The 13754-nt window shown below is 52.6% G+C and overlaps 2 protein-coding genes across 5 annotated transcripts in view; one reads left to right on the top strand and one right to left on the bottom strand.

Annotated features, from left to right (window-relative positions):
• Positions 1–8614, bottom strand: part of LRRC8A (leucine rich repeat containing 8 VRAC subunit A) — a 39083-nt gene extending 30469 nt beyond the window's left edge. The window contains exons 1-2 of one of the 4 annotated variants that reach the window (XM_032257503.1): positions 8481–8614; positions 4925–5031 (exon numbers count right to left, since the gene is read on the bottom strand). The gene's annotated coding sequence lies outside the window, so the exon portion shown is untranslated. Of the gene's footprint in view, positions 1–4924; positions 5032–5677; positions 6919–7694; positions 7781–7823; positions 8227–8480 lie in introns of those variants that run through there. The other 3 variants (XM_032257505.1, XM_032257504.1, XM_032257506.1) reach the window with 3 other exon arrangements.
• KYAT1 (kynurenine aminotransferase 1) overlaps positions 8170–13754 on the top strand; it is a 35424-nt gene continuing 29839 nt past the window's right edge. Inside the window, exon 1 of the mRNA XM_032257511.1 lies at positions 8170–8235. The gene's annotated coding sequence lies outside the window, so the exon portion shown is untranslated. The remainder of the gene's footprint in view (positions 8236–13754) is intronic.

Below are 13754 nucleotides of genomic sequence, written 5' to 3'. Positions count from 1 at the left end.
ACCTAGGCTGGAGTGCAGTGACACAATCTCCGCTCACTGCAACTTCCACCTCCCAGGTTCAAGTGATTCTCCTGCCTCAGCCTCCCAAGTAGCTGGGACTACAGGCACATGCCACCACACCTGGCTAATTTTCTGTTTTTTTTTTTTTAAGTAGAGATGGGGTTTCACCATGTTAGCCAGAATGGTCTTGATCTCCTGACCTTGTGATCCACACGCTTCAGCCTCCCAAAGTGCTGGGATTACGGCCATGAGCCACTGTGCCTGGCCACTTTTTAAAATTTTTGTACAGACAGATCGCTATGTTGCCAAGGGTGGTCTCAAACTCCTGGGCTTGAGCAATCCTCCCACCTCCGCCTCCCAAAGTGCTGGGATTACAGGTGGGAACTGTCTCGTCCAGCTAACAAACACTCATATTTACACACAGAGTCAGAACCACACACGGTTTGCAGGTCTTAACCTGTTATGAACACTAGCACTGCCTTCCTAGACAGGTTATGAAACGTGGCCACCAGCAGCCCAGAGAGGCAGCAGACGCATCTTCTGCTGAGATCCCAGGGGACTGGGCACTGGCCATGCCCTAGGCAGGCCAGGGGGACTGGGGGGTCTGACAGAGGGTGAGCTGACCGGTGCCCCACTCTCTGGGCTGGAAGGGGGCTGTCCCCAGGGATCCTGACCCATGGAGCCAGCTGGGGGATTCGAGGTGTTCCTGCAGGGCCAGGATTCCCGCTCGCCGCCCCCGCTGCTGGTCAGTGCATTTGTCATACTGCCCGTCAGAGGGCGTGGGTTTGGCAGCTGCACTCTGAGGGCACCCAGGTGGCATGTGAAAGCCGTGGAATTTTACAGCCACTTTTACTCTGGTGGAACGTCGCTCTAGGCGTGAGGCTTAGATTGCAGCAAGCAATTTAATTTTGAGGTTTTAAGCCCTCAAGAGACGTTTAGATGTAGACGAACTTGCTGCGAGATGCAAGACGCAATAGAAGCGCATCTGGAAGACAGCAGGGAACATTTGTGGCTGGGAGTAAAAGCCCTTCTAGAAACCTCAGCCCCGCACGTCCTTAAGGAAGAAGGTTAAGCCCCTCGCCTTCCCAACACACATACTCACACACACACTTACACACACACACACACACACACACACACACACTCATACATACTCACACACAGTGAAGCCACTAAAAAGCAACTGTCCAGCCCCGGTCCTGTGGGGAGCTCAGCCCTGCTTCCACACTGAGGGCATGAGTTCTGCAGGAGACGACGGGGACTAAGGCGAAAGAGTGGCCTCTGGTCAGTGTTTCTTAGCGTGGTTTGTAGCCCACAAGCCTCACAACTGCTGGGGAAGCTTCTTCACAGTGCAGATTCCTGGGCCCAACCTTCCAGGGCAGACTCTGCAGGTCTGTAGTGGTGGGCCCAGGGGAACAGCATTTTAAACAAGCTCCCAGGTGACTCTGAGGGCCCCCAGAAGCCTGGGAACTTGAGGAAAGGAAGCAACAGAGGGTGAAGTAGAAAGAGCCCTGGCTGCCAAGCAATACCAACCTGGGTTCAAGTCCTAGCTTTGCCACATGTACATTGTATAACTGGGCCAGAGACTTCGTCCCTCTGGGCCTTGGTCTGAAAAATGGTAAAGTGATCTCACACACAAGGCTGTGGCGAAGGTAAGATGGGCAAATGTGTTCAGTGTCCCAGCACACCGCCTGGCATTGAGACACGGCGCGGAGGATGACCACGGACTGTGAAGGTGCTACTGCGAAGCGGAGCAGGGCACCATCTGCGGAGGGGCTGGCTCCGTGGCTCTCATGTGGCATGTGGGAGAGAAAAGAGACTTCCGGGAAAGAACAGAGGAAGTGACATGGGGGAGGGAGAGCGACAGGACAGTGCACCTGAAAAGCACAGGTGACACGTCAGGAGCTCCAGCACAGACCTCGCTCCCAGCGCGATCATGCCAGATGCTTTCGCAGCCCTGCAAAACAAGGCTGCCATGCCTGTACAGTCACCTTGCCCAAACCCTTCAGCTATGTTCCAAAAGAGCATCTTTGGACCCAGGGGGCAGGGTGGGCCGTCCTCCTGCTCCTCACCTGCCCACCGTCAGGGGTAAAACTTGAAAGGAGCATTCCAAAAGGACCACAACCAAGGCTTCCTCCAGGTACAGCAAGGGTAACTGAGTTAGGGTCTGTTTGTTCCTGAGGGATCAGGAAGGTCTGAACTCAGGAGAACACAATGGCTCAAACTCAATTTGACTCAGCTCAATTCGTGTGTGTGTCCCAAACCCAGATGGCAGGTGGAGGCCAAAGCCCCTCAGGCCAGCCCCTGTGGTTCACTCCACACCATCCCTAGCAAAGAAGAGGAATTATGATCTGACAAGCAGGACCTGCTGCTTCCTGCTCAGTGCTGCCCAGCATGAAGGACTACAGCTCAGGCCTCCCCTCTCCAGGGGACAGAGTTCCTCAAAACCAACAGGAAACTCCTACAGGGCAGAGCCAGGAGCTGGCTGACCTTATCCCATAAACGGGAGAGTCAACACAATCACACACCAGGCATTTCCCACCTCCCTCCGCGCCTGTAAATGGCCAAACAGCTGAAAACACCCAGCATGTGATGGGGAGGGGCCCGGGGGCTCAAGGGTGCACATTCTGCCAGGACCACACAACAGCTCTCTCTACTTCTTGCATGGGAAAGAGATCCAGGGGGTATCGTTAAATGAAACAAAAGCAAGCTGAGAATCAGCAACTCAAACATGACCAGATTTTTATAAAAATAAGCAAATGGTAATAACAGATGTGGAAGAATGTACCCCTTCCCATTCACACCTCTGAAGATGGATATCAGGGGAGACTCATTTTCTATGTAACATTAAAAAGCCAAACAGGCCTGGCATGGTGGCTCACACCAGTAATCCCAGCACTTTGGGAGGCTCAGGTAGGAGGATCTCATGAGCCCAGGAGTTTGAGACCAGCCTGGGTAATGTAGAGAGGCTCAATCTCTACAGTAAATAAATAAATAAATAAATATTAGCTAGGTGCAGTGGTGCACGCCTGTAGTCCCAGCTACTTGGGAGGCTGAGGCAGGAGGATCGCTGAAGCCTTGAAGATCCTGCAATGAGCCATGATGGTGCCAGTGCATTCCAGCCTGGGCAACAGAGTGAGACCCTGTCCCCCAGAAATATCCAAAAGTATAAAAACATATGATGAATATGCAACTATGTTGGTAATTACAAAAAAAAATTTCTATTTCTTTTAAAATCCAGGCTGGGAGACTCAGGCCTTCCTTCTCACAAAAAAACTGAGGGGAGAGGCAAAGGCAGGGAGGACTCAGGGCAGAGAACAAAGGACCCTGGCCCAGGATTCCAGAGTCTGGAGTCAAGCCGAATGTCCTTGCTTTCTTTACAGATAAGTCTGGGCAAGTTGTTTCCCCACTCTGATCCTCAGTTTCCACATCTGTAAACTAGGGGTAATGGCCACTGCCGAAGCATCCTCGAATGGTCAAATGAGATCACTGACCTGAGTGTTTTGCAAATTATACAGCTGTCTATACACACACCACCCAGGACTGGGGACTGCCTTCTAGGACATGCGCTCTGCCAAACACCTGCTCTACGTCAACATATTTAATCCTCCAAATGTCCTAAAGGGAGGTAAGTGGTAAGATTAACTTTTTTTTTTTTTTTGAGACTGAGTTTTACTCTTGTTGCCCAGGCTGGAGTGCAGTGATGCCATCTTGGCTCACCACAACCTCTGCCTCCCTGGTTTAAGTGATTCTCCTGCCTCAGCCTCCTGAGTAGCTGGGAATACAGGCATGCACCACCATGCCTGGCTAATTTTGTATTTTTAGTAGAGCTGGGGTTTCTCCACGTTGGTCAGGCTGGTCTCCAACTCCCAACCTCAGGTGATTCGCCCGCCTTGGTTTACAGGTGTGCACCAGCATGCCCAGCCAAGATTATCTTTTTTATAGAATGAGGAAACTGGCCGGTCGCGGTGACTCATACCTGTAATCCCAACACTTTGGGAAGCTGAGGTGGGTGGATCACCTGAGGTCGGGAGTTTGAGACCAGCCTGGCCACTATGGTGAAACGCTGTTTCTACTAAAAATACAAAAATTAGCCAGGCGTGGTGGTGGGCACTGTCATCCCTGCTACTTGGGAGGCTGAGGCAGGAGAAACGCTTGAATCCAGGAGGCAGAGGTGGCAATGAACCAATATCACGCCACTGCACTCCAGCCCAGGTGACAAAGCGAGACTCTATCTCCAAAAAAAAAAAAAAAAAAAAAGGAGGAAACCAAGACTCAGAGAGGTACAAGGACTGGCCCACAGTCACTCAGCAAACACATGACAGCCAAAACTCAAACCCAGGTCCGACGGCAGTTCCTAATCAGTGCGCTCTCCTGCCTCTGGGAACTGTTTTCCAAAGCACAGGCCAAGAAATCCCAGTCCCCAAAGATGTCTATATGTTCAAATAAGTGGAGAAACATGACTTGCTAGTTCTGTTATCATGGTCAGCTCAATCCATTCAAGGCTCTGATAAGTCCTGTGGCAAGGATAACAAGAAGTCTTTGTTTCCCAGAATTACCAAACCTCTGTGACCAAAGAAACTGGTGTCTCACAGAACACACTTGGGAAACATGGTCCACACTTTTTGGGAAATGTGGTCATGAGGCTGCATTAGCAACCCGGACTGATAAGACATGGGGTGAAGGAGACAAAACAGAGGTTTGCAATGAAACAACTCAGCATTCAGTGAGTGCAACAAGCAGACATTACTCAGCGGGAGAAGGAGAAAGAGGGTAATTCTGCTGTCTGCCCCTCTGCCCTGTACCTACAGCAAGAAGAGCAAAGGACTGTGGGAATGGAGATGTTGCCCTTTGCTCCCCAGGCTGGGAAGGGCACTTGACCAGAGCTAGAGCTGGCCTGGATGGAGGGGGACCCAGTCCTTACCCCAGGGACGGCTCTGCTATCTGCGCGTCGGCTGTCGGTGCTGAGGCTGGCCTGCGTCGGCCTGGGCAGGGTCCTGGCATTCCTTTTGCTCCATGGACGCTGCCTCCCTGCAAGGAAGCGAGAGCTGCTGTCAGTAGGCACATGTGTGACTGTCGCAGTTACCTGCTGCGCTGCCAGCACCTGCTGAGAGCCTGCTTGGTACCAGGCCCTTGGCTGGGCTCTGGGGTGACAAAAGAGGATTTTTTTGAGACAAGAGTCACAGGCTGGAGTGCAGTGGTGCAACCTTAATTCACTGCAACCTCAGTCTCCCGGGTCCAAGTGATTCTCCTGCCTCAGCCTTCCGAGTAGATGGGATTTCAGGCATGCACCACCAGGCCCAGCTACTTTTTTTCTTTTTAGTAGAGACGGGGTTTCACCACATTGGCCAGGCTGCTCTCAAACTCCTGACCTCCAGCAATCTGCCTGCCTCGGCCTCCCGAAGTGCTGGGATTACAGGTGTGAGCCACTGTGCCCAGGAAGCAAAAAAAGGCTCTGACAGAGCACCTCCCTCCAGAACCTGGTCTACTGAGGAGGTGCCAAGTCAACAGCGACAGTCTGACAGCTCAGGGCTCTGCTGCAGGGAAGCCAGGAGAAGCACTAGATCCATACTAGCAGGGTCAGAGAAGGCTTTCTGGAGGAGGAGTTGTCTGAGTGGACCCCTAAGAGTAGGAGCTGGAAAAAGCATTCCAGGCAGGAGAAACAGCACACGTTTACCTGGAGGAGAGAGGTCATGGCATCCGGAGAAGGCTTTGGGGCTTGGCATGGCTAGATCCAGAGCCAGAGGGGGGAAGTGGCAAGAGATGAGCCACAGTGGGGTGGCTGGGACAAGCAGAGTCCAGCCTCTGCCCAGATTCCAACTCAAACATCAAATCCACCCATCATCTCTGACAGTCAGCCAGCCACCAATGAGCACCGACTCCGTACGTGCCAGGCACTCTGTGCAGAACTGTGAGTGGGAGTGTCAAGGTGGGGAGAGAGGTGTGATCACTACAACATAGGTATCAGGAGCCAGGAGCCGGGAGAGTGGCTCAGCCACCGGAGAGGGCCAAAGGATTGGCAGGAGTTATCCAGGAAGGAGGATGGCAGGGGCACACAAAGACACCTGGACCGATCTAGGAGGGATAGCTGTGTTTCCATCATTTCTACCATTGGGTCTTTACTACACTGACTGAGTTCCAAGCCCTGTGCTGGGAGGACAGACGTGGAAGATGGTCTCTGCCACCACTAGAGGTAGGTCGATAACCCCTCAATTCTACACAAGGTAGTGGTGACTAGGCAGTAAAGCACCTACAGCTATCTAGGCACAGAGGCCATCCAAGCCAATCTCTACCTCACTCTACCCTCCGTGTCAAGGATAGGGCACCCACTGAGGCTCAGCAGTCCAATCACCTGCCCATGGCAGAGCCAGGTCCAGAACTTGAGCCCCTGGACTCTCTGTCACTGATAATTCTAGTCCCTCCTCTTCCAGGAAGCATACCCCAACCATCACCTACATAACCACCCAGAGCTAATTCCTTCTCCCTCTGGGCTGCCTCTGTAATGGTGGCCACAGTGTATCAGAACTTATGTGTCTTCCGGTATGCCTCTCCTCCCAGATTGCAGTTCTCAGGAGGCCGGGGCTATGTTTTCCCAGCCACTCCAGGCCCAAGACGGGCACTTTTTAAAGGATGGCTGAATGAATGAATGAATGAGTCAAGGCATGGAGGGATAGTGTGTTGGGCTCTAGAGCCCTATGTCCATCCTACCTGAATCCTCAAGAGGTCTTGGCCCATCAGTGTGTGCCTCAGTTTCTCCATGTGAAAACCTGGAATTACCTCTACTCTAAGGGGAGGAAGTCAGGAACCAGGCTGATTTCCCTCCAACTCCTATAGGCAAGGTCCAGGCCAAGCCAGGCAGCAACCCAAGGTCTGGCCACTTGCCTGAGTTCTGACCCACGGGAGTGATCCCCAGGACCCTCTGAAGTCCAGAAAAGCCACTCAAAGTTTGCAAAGGAAATGGCTTCCTAGTGGGTGTGCCTAAGGGATGGAGAATCACCTTATCTAGTCAAGTTCTCGGGGGAAGTCACAAACCTTTCCTGCACCCCCTGCTCTGTACCCCATGGTCCCTAGAAGGTGGGGAGCATCAGACCCCATCCAAAGAAGCCCTGAGACCAGGAAAACAAGGAAGCAGAGACCAGTCACTCATCCCTGGCATGTCCACAACAGCTGGTACTCCAGCACAGGTTATCATCTGTCCTTGCCTCCCTTCATGAGCCAGAGGAAGACCTGACCTTCATGGAAGCAACATCAGTGAGACTGAGCAATCAGCACTGCCCAGTTGCTCCGAACAAACTCCCAGTGCCCCTTCCCCTCCACAGGAAGTATCAGCAACAGCCGATCTCCTCCCTCTTCCTCCAGTCTGTCTGTCTGCCAGTTAGTCTGCTCCAAAGGGCAGAATACAGTTTGACAGGGGTAAAGAGTACTAACAGAAGAGGTAGAAGAGGCCCTTGGGAACTTGGGGCTCCCCCAATTCCCTTCCTGTCACCAGGTGCTCTCCCTCCACACCTCATTCTCAAAAGGCTTCCTGAGGTAGGACAGGGGAAGAGGAGTCAGTGGAATTGTGGCTCACCCAGGAACCACCCACCCTTCCAGCCAAGTCTCCGACCATTCAGGAGGCGGCTACCAGATAACCCTCGACCCAGCTCTCCTTCCCAAAAAAGGCAACAATCCTTATCAGCTGAGAACCGGCAGACCTCGGTTCACTCCAGTCCAGATCTAGGGGAAGAAGCAGTCGGCGAAAGCAGCAGAATCATCATGAACTCCAAGAGCCCCAGCTATGTCCCTTCAGCCTGGGAGCCCAGTTTGCTGAGTCTCCAGCTCACCTAGGGCTGGACCAGGCCCAGACCTCACTGGATCTGGCCCTCGGGCCAACCTGGATGCTCAGGATTGGGACAGGGTCTGGGGTCTTAGATTCCGGACCACTCTTCCGAGATATCCCATCCCAGACAGACCTCAAGGGCCAAACCGGGTATCTTGCCCCCAAGTCAGGGCACTGTCCCCACCGGAACAAGACGAAGGAGGGGTGCAAGGGAAGAGGAGGGGGGGCCAGGAACTCTGCGAGAAGACAGCTAAGGAAATCTTTGAAAAAGAAATGGCAAGGAGAGAGCCCAGAGGTGGAACCTCTAGAAAGGGGAGAGTGTGTGTGGAGGGGTGAGGATTTGGGGGGACCCAGGGGATGACAAGGGGACACAGGGGAGCCGAGGCGGAAACTCCTGGTTTCTGGAGCACAAGGAGGCACGGGGGTGCCTGGGAGGGGGCTCGCGCGCCGCGGAGCCGGGGAGAGGGTGGGGCCCCGGAGACCCCGGGCACGGGGAAGTCCGGAGGTAGGTCGAACACCGCGGGAGGCCCCCAGGGGGCCGGCCCCGAGACAGAGCCCCAGATGCCCCGGGCGCCCGGGGCCGGGCAACTGGCCGGGGGAGTGTGTGAGTGGGTTTCGAGAGGTGACAGCTCGCGCCCCTGTCCCCACCCCATCCACTCACCTGGACTCGCCGCGCCCGGCCGCCCAGCAGGCAGCCCTAGGCCCCGGCCGCTTAGTCCCGCCGCCGGCCGCAGCGCTGCTCCGGCGCCTCCTTTTGTTTGTCCCTCACTGCACCACTCAGGCTCCTCCGCCCCGGAAGTGACGTCACCGCCGGGCGCGAACGCGGCGGCCAGGGCGTCGCCATGTTTATGCGGGGAATCTCTCTGAGCCTTCACCCGTTCTCACCCCTACGCCAGCGCCCTGTTACTTCGGGGCGGAAGTAGCGGAGCCCGGACTCGACCCCCTTAAAGGGACAGGGACTGCTGCAACCTGCCGAGTGTACTTGGGAACAAGAGGTGAAACGTCCCAGGGTAAGTAGCTGTGTCGGAGCGTCGCTGCCCGGAGGTTGGGTGTAGAGGCTGAGAGGGCCTGCTAACGGTTCCGATCTCGGTTGTGCCAGAGTGCTTAATGAGTTTGGTGCTGCTATTATAAAGGAGTGGCTGCGCAGAATGATTGAGCCGCCCGCGGGAGTCACCTGTGCGTGCTGCTCGCTGATCCGCGCTCGGACACTGGGGCTGGTCCTCCCTGCACCCAAATCCCCCTCCCACGATCGCGCCAGTGGAGATGACACTCGAGGCAACAGCGAATTCTGGGCAGATCTGGGGTTGGAACTGGATCCCCGGACTCCAGCTCTGCAGCTCCATGGATCCCTGTGGGTCCTCTCAAATTCCCTGGCTGATAACAGTAACGGCAACCAAATTAAAAAATAATCCATGCAATGGAATGTTGTGTAGCTCTTTAAGACGGAATGTTCAATATGCACTAATATAGAGTGATTTCTAAGATACCTTAGGTGAAAAAAGAAAGGAACGGAAAAAACAGCGTTGATGGGTGCTATCGTTTGCCTAGAAGGACGCATGAGGGTGGGGGTATCTACGGGTGTGCACGCCAGCTGTCTGACAAGATGCACAAGAAGTTGTTAATTGTGGTTGCCTGGGACAGGAGAACAGGGGTGCTGGGTACCTGGGCCAGGGCGAGAAATTTAGAGAAATTTACTACCATGTGCACAGATAGATCATTAAAAATAAGATGTGAAGACAGTCACGGCTCCCATCCATCACATGTTAAGCCAATGCCTAGTTTCACCTCTCCTGATGGGAGGTCTTATTTTTCCCTTTTAATAGAAGAGAAAAGAACCTTAGAGAGGTTAGGAAACTTAGCAATATCATAGCCAGGAAGTGGAGAAGCTGGAATTTGAGCCCTGGGCGATTTTACACTAATGCTCATCATCTAACTTATCCTCCCAACTAAGAAGCTTTTTTGTTGTCAAGTCATGCAACCACCGTCTCGGGTCTGGCACTCAAGAGGCGTCCAGTAACTATTTATTGACATGATGTGTAGTGTGAAAAGCAAACGTTGAAGGTCAGAGCCCAAGCTTAAAGTCCAGGGCCTGGTTGCCTCTCCAACCTGTGGACTGTGGGCCTGGCAGGTACTCCATAGGCCACCATGTTCCCACCTGTAAAATGAACAACCAGAACCACAGTTGTAGACTGAGGATTTTTAGCCCAATTTTTGAGGCTTAGTGAATAAAGAGGAAAGTAACAGCCTAAAAGGGGGTGAAATATCAGCCAGGGGTGGTGGCTCACACCTGTAATCCCAGCACTTTGGGAGGCTGAGGTGGGCGGATCACAAGGTCAGGAGTTCAAGACCAGCCTGGCCAATATGGTGAAACTCCATTTCTACTAAAAAATAAAAATTAGCCAGGCGTGGTGGCGTGTGCCTGTAGTCCCAGCTACTCAGGAGGCTGAGGCAGGAGACTCACTGGAACCCAGGAGGCAGAGGTTGCAGTGAGTCAAGATCACTCCAACTTGGGCGACAGAGCAAGACTCCATCTCAAAAAAAAAAAAAAAAAAGTGGGGGGTGGGGGTTGAAATGTCACAGGTAATATTCATTCTTTTGATAAATATGCATTCATTCGGTCATTATTCTGGACATTGTGGAGATGGTAGTCAGGAGCTTACATTTTAGAAGGGGAAGATAAATCAGAAAACAAGTAATAAATAATTTAATTTCAGATCATAATAGGTGCTATGAAGATGACGGATCTTGTGACTGTTCCCATGTATTATACTTTGTACTTTACATGCAGATGAGCCTCATTTTACAGATAAGTGAGGCAGAGTGATTAAGAAAGTTGCCTGAAGTGGGCTCCTACCGGTCTCCCTCCCTCCCTAGGAAGGCTGTTGGGCTCCTGGGCCTCTCCCTCAGCTTCCTGGGATCATCTGTGCTAATGCTTTGGGGACCTACTGTGTGCTGGGTAAGATGCCAGAGGCTGAGGATCTGGTGGAGAGCAGGTTAAACATGAAGTTCCTGTCCTGGGAGTTGAGCGCCCCTGTGCTGAGTGTCTTGAGGCTGGGAGCCCGGACACATGGCTTAGCTTCGTGGGGTCAGAAAGGAAGGGACTTTCAATGTGACCGGAATTTGTAGGATGACTGGAAGGAGAAATGATGGGGCTGGAGACTCAAGCAGAGATGGGCACCCACCCTGGATTTGGCCTCGGGGTCCACTAGGAAACTGAGGGTGACCGACAGGATTGGAGAATATGCAAGTTAGACCCATTCAGTCTGGCTTCAGCAGGAATCTTTCCTCCTGGAGAAGACCTCCATTAGGTGCCAAACACCCGAGCTCCACAACTAACCTCTCCAAGCTCCAAAGACGAGGGTTCCTGATTTTATAATCCAGGTGGGGGTGATAAAGGAAGACAAGCGCATTCACAGCCATGAGGCAGTCACTGTAACAACTCCTGCCAGAACAGACGTGGGGCCACATCCCACTCCTGGATGGCACTGCCCGTTCCCTGCATAATTTCTAACACGCTCATCTATGCCCTCATTCCCTGGCTTGCAGCTGAGGCCTCCTAGTGCTTTTTTGGTACTTTGGGTAAGTCATTTCCCCTCTCTAAGCCCCAATTTCCCCACCTGTAAACTGATGCCACTTTCTTGGTGGGTCGCAGTGGCTCACATCTGTAATCCTAGCACTTAGGGAGGCCTTGGCGGGTGGATTACGAGGTCAGGAGATCGAGACTATCCTGGCCAACATGGTAAAATCCTGTCTCTACTAAAAATACAACAATTAGTTGGGCATGGTGGCACGTGCCTATAATCCCAGCTACTCAGGAGGCTGAGGCAGGAGAATCGCTTGAACAAGGGTGTCAGAGGTTGCAGTGAGCTGAAATCATGCCACTGCACTCCAGCCTGACAACAGAGCGAGACTATGTCTCAAAAATACAAATAAAAATAAATCTGATGCCACCTTCTCTAGGGTTCCTGCCAGGCTATCTGCCTGTCTGTTGTGGGTTCCTTTAATGTACAAAGCTGAGTGAGATTGTGGTTTTGAACCTGGGTTCTGTGCCAGGAGGAGTAAGTGGAAGGATACCCACTGTTTGTCTCACTCAGGGTCTTCCACCAGCCCCTCCAGAATGAACCCTGTAGTCTGGACTCCCAGAAGTGGTTTCTGTCTCCTCTGCCAATTCCTAAGCTCAAGGGGACTGTGTGTGGTGCTGTGATTGTTCGAGCTCCTCAGACAGGCCGCTCTTTCCGGGTAAACATTGACTCTCAACAGAATGTCACCAAACATTTGTCTTTGGGAGACTGTTTTTATCTATCAAAAAAAAACTAGGATTTACTTTATAATAAGAGATTTTTTCCTTTTGCTTGGTTACTATGGAAAGCCTTGTAGGTTTAAATGTTAATAGCTTGTTGGCCAGAGTGGAGGCTCACCCCTGTAATCCCAGAAATTTGGAAGGCTGAGGTGGGAGGATCGCTTGAGCTCAGGAGTTCAAGACCAACCTGGGCAACATGGTAAAGCCCTGTCTCTACCAAAAATGCAAAAATTAGCTGGGCGTGGTGGCCCATGTCTGTGGTCACAGCTACTCGGGAGGCTGAGGCACAAGAATCACTTGAATCTGGGAGGCAGAGGTTGCAGTGAGCCGAGATTGTGCCACTGCACTCCAGCCTGGGCAATAGAGCACAACTGTCTCGAAAAAAAAAAAAAGTTAGTAACTTGTCATTGACAGGCGGCTATGAGCCAGGACCCACAGTATAGTCTCTGTGGATTCTTATCACCCCCATTGTACAGATGAGAAAGCTGAGCCTCCAAGTTTCCACACTCTGGCATGATCAAGGTCCCATAGCTAGTTGGAGCTGGGACCATCTGATCCAAGTCCAAGCTTTGGTCTTCCGTGGTTGTTCGTGTAGTAGACTGGTCTTCCCGGGCACAGTATCACCTATCCCGTACCCCTTCTCTAGAGGTGCCATGATGTGTGTTGTGCTAGTAACTGGGAGTCTCCTGGCATTTTAAACCCAGGCATGCTAAACATCCTTCAAGGATAGCTCTCCCCAGTGATGAACTGACTCACCTCCAATTCTAAGTGTGCCCCTATTGAGAAGCTCCAGAACCAAATCTTGTCATTTACTTGAGTGATGTGGCATGGGGCCAGCCTGGGAAGCCAGGGTCACCTTGCCTGCCATTGGAAGCAGCCATGCAAGGTGGAGTTGGACAAGGCATGGCTTCTGTCCCTGAGGGGCTGATGGTCAGCTGCAGCACCCACCTCCTGAGAGAAGATTTCGGGGGACAGAATTGGGACTTTGGAAACAGGCAAGCCAGGGTTTGAATCACAGCTGGAGCTCTCTAGGCAGGGTGAGCTTTCCTTGTTCTCCTCTTGAGGAAAATAGAGGCAATAATACCGTCCTAATCAGCTGTGGTGAGGATTAGAGAATTTAGCACAGGGTTGGGGGGCGTCAGGCACAGGTAGGTGCTCTCTGAGTTCAGCAAAGGGCCTGGGTGGACACAGAAGCTTTGGAGAAGAGGCACAGGTGGGGCTCAGCCCTGCCAGGGGTTTTGGATTGAAGGATATGCCAGGCAGGGGAAACAACTTGAGTGAAGGTGGGCAACATCTATTCAAAAGCAGGCCGAGTGTGGTGGCTCACACCTGTAATCCCAGCACTTTGGGAGGCTGAGGCAGGCGAATCACCTGTGATCAGGAGTTCAAGACCAGCCTGGCCAACATGGTGAAACCCCGTCTCTACAGAAATACAAAAATTAGCCAGGCATGATGATAGGTGCTTGTGATCCCAGCCACTTGGAAGACTGAGGCAGGAGAATCACTTGAACCCGGGAGATGGAGGTTGCAGTGAGCCTAGATTGTGCCATTGCACTCCAGCCTGGGTGACAGGGTAACAGAGAGAGACTCTGTCTCAGAAAACAAAAACAGAGGATGACTGGACGAAGTGGCTCA

This window comes from Sapajus apella, unplaced genomic scaffold (genome assembly GCF_009761245.1).
Source record: "Sapajus apella isolate SASKATOON/1434 unplaced genomic scaffold, GSC_monkey_1.0 scaffold97, whole genome shotgun sequence".
Taxonomy (NCBI): domain Eukaryota; kingdom Metazoa; phylum Chordata; class Mammalia; order Primates; family Cebidae; genus Sapajus; species Sapajus apella.
Note: the sequence above shows the minus strand (reverse complement) of the source record. Positions and strands in the feature narration are given on the sequence as shown.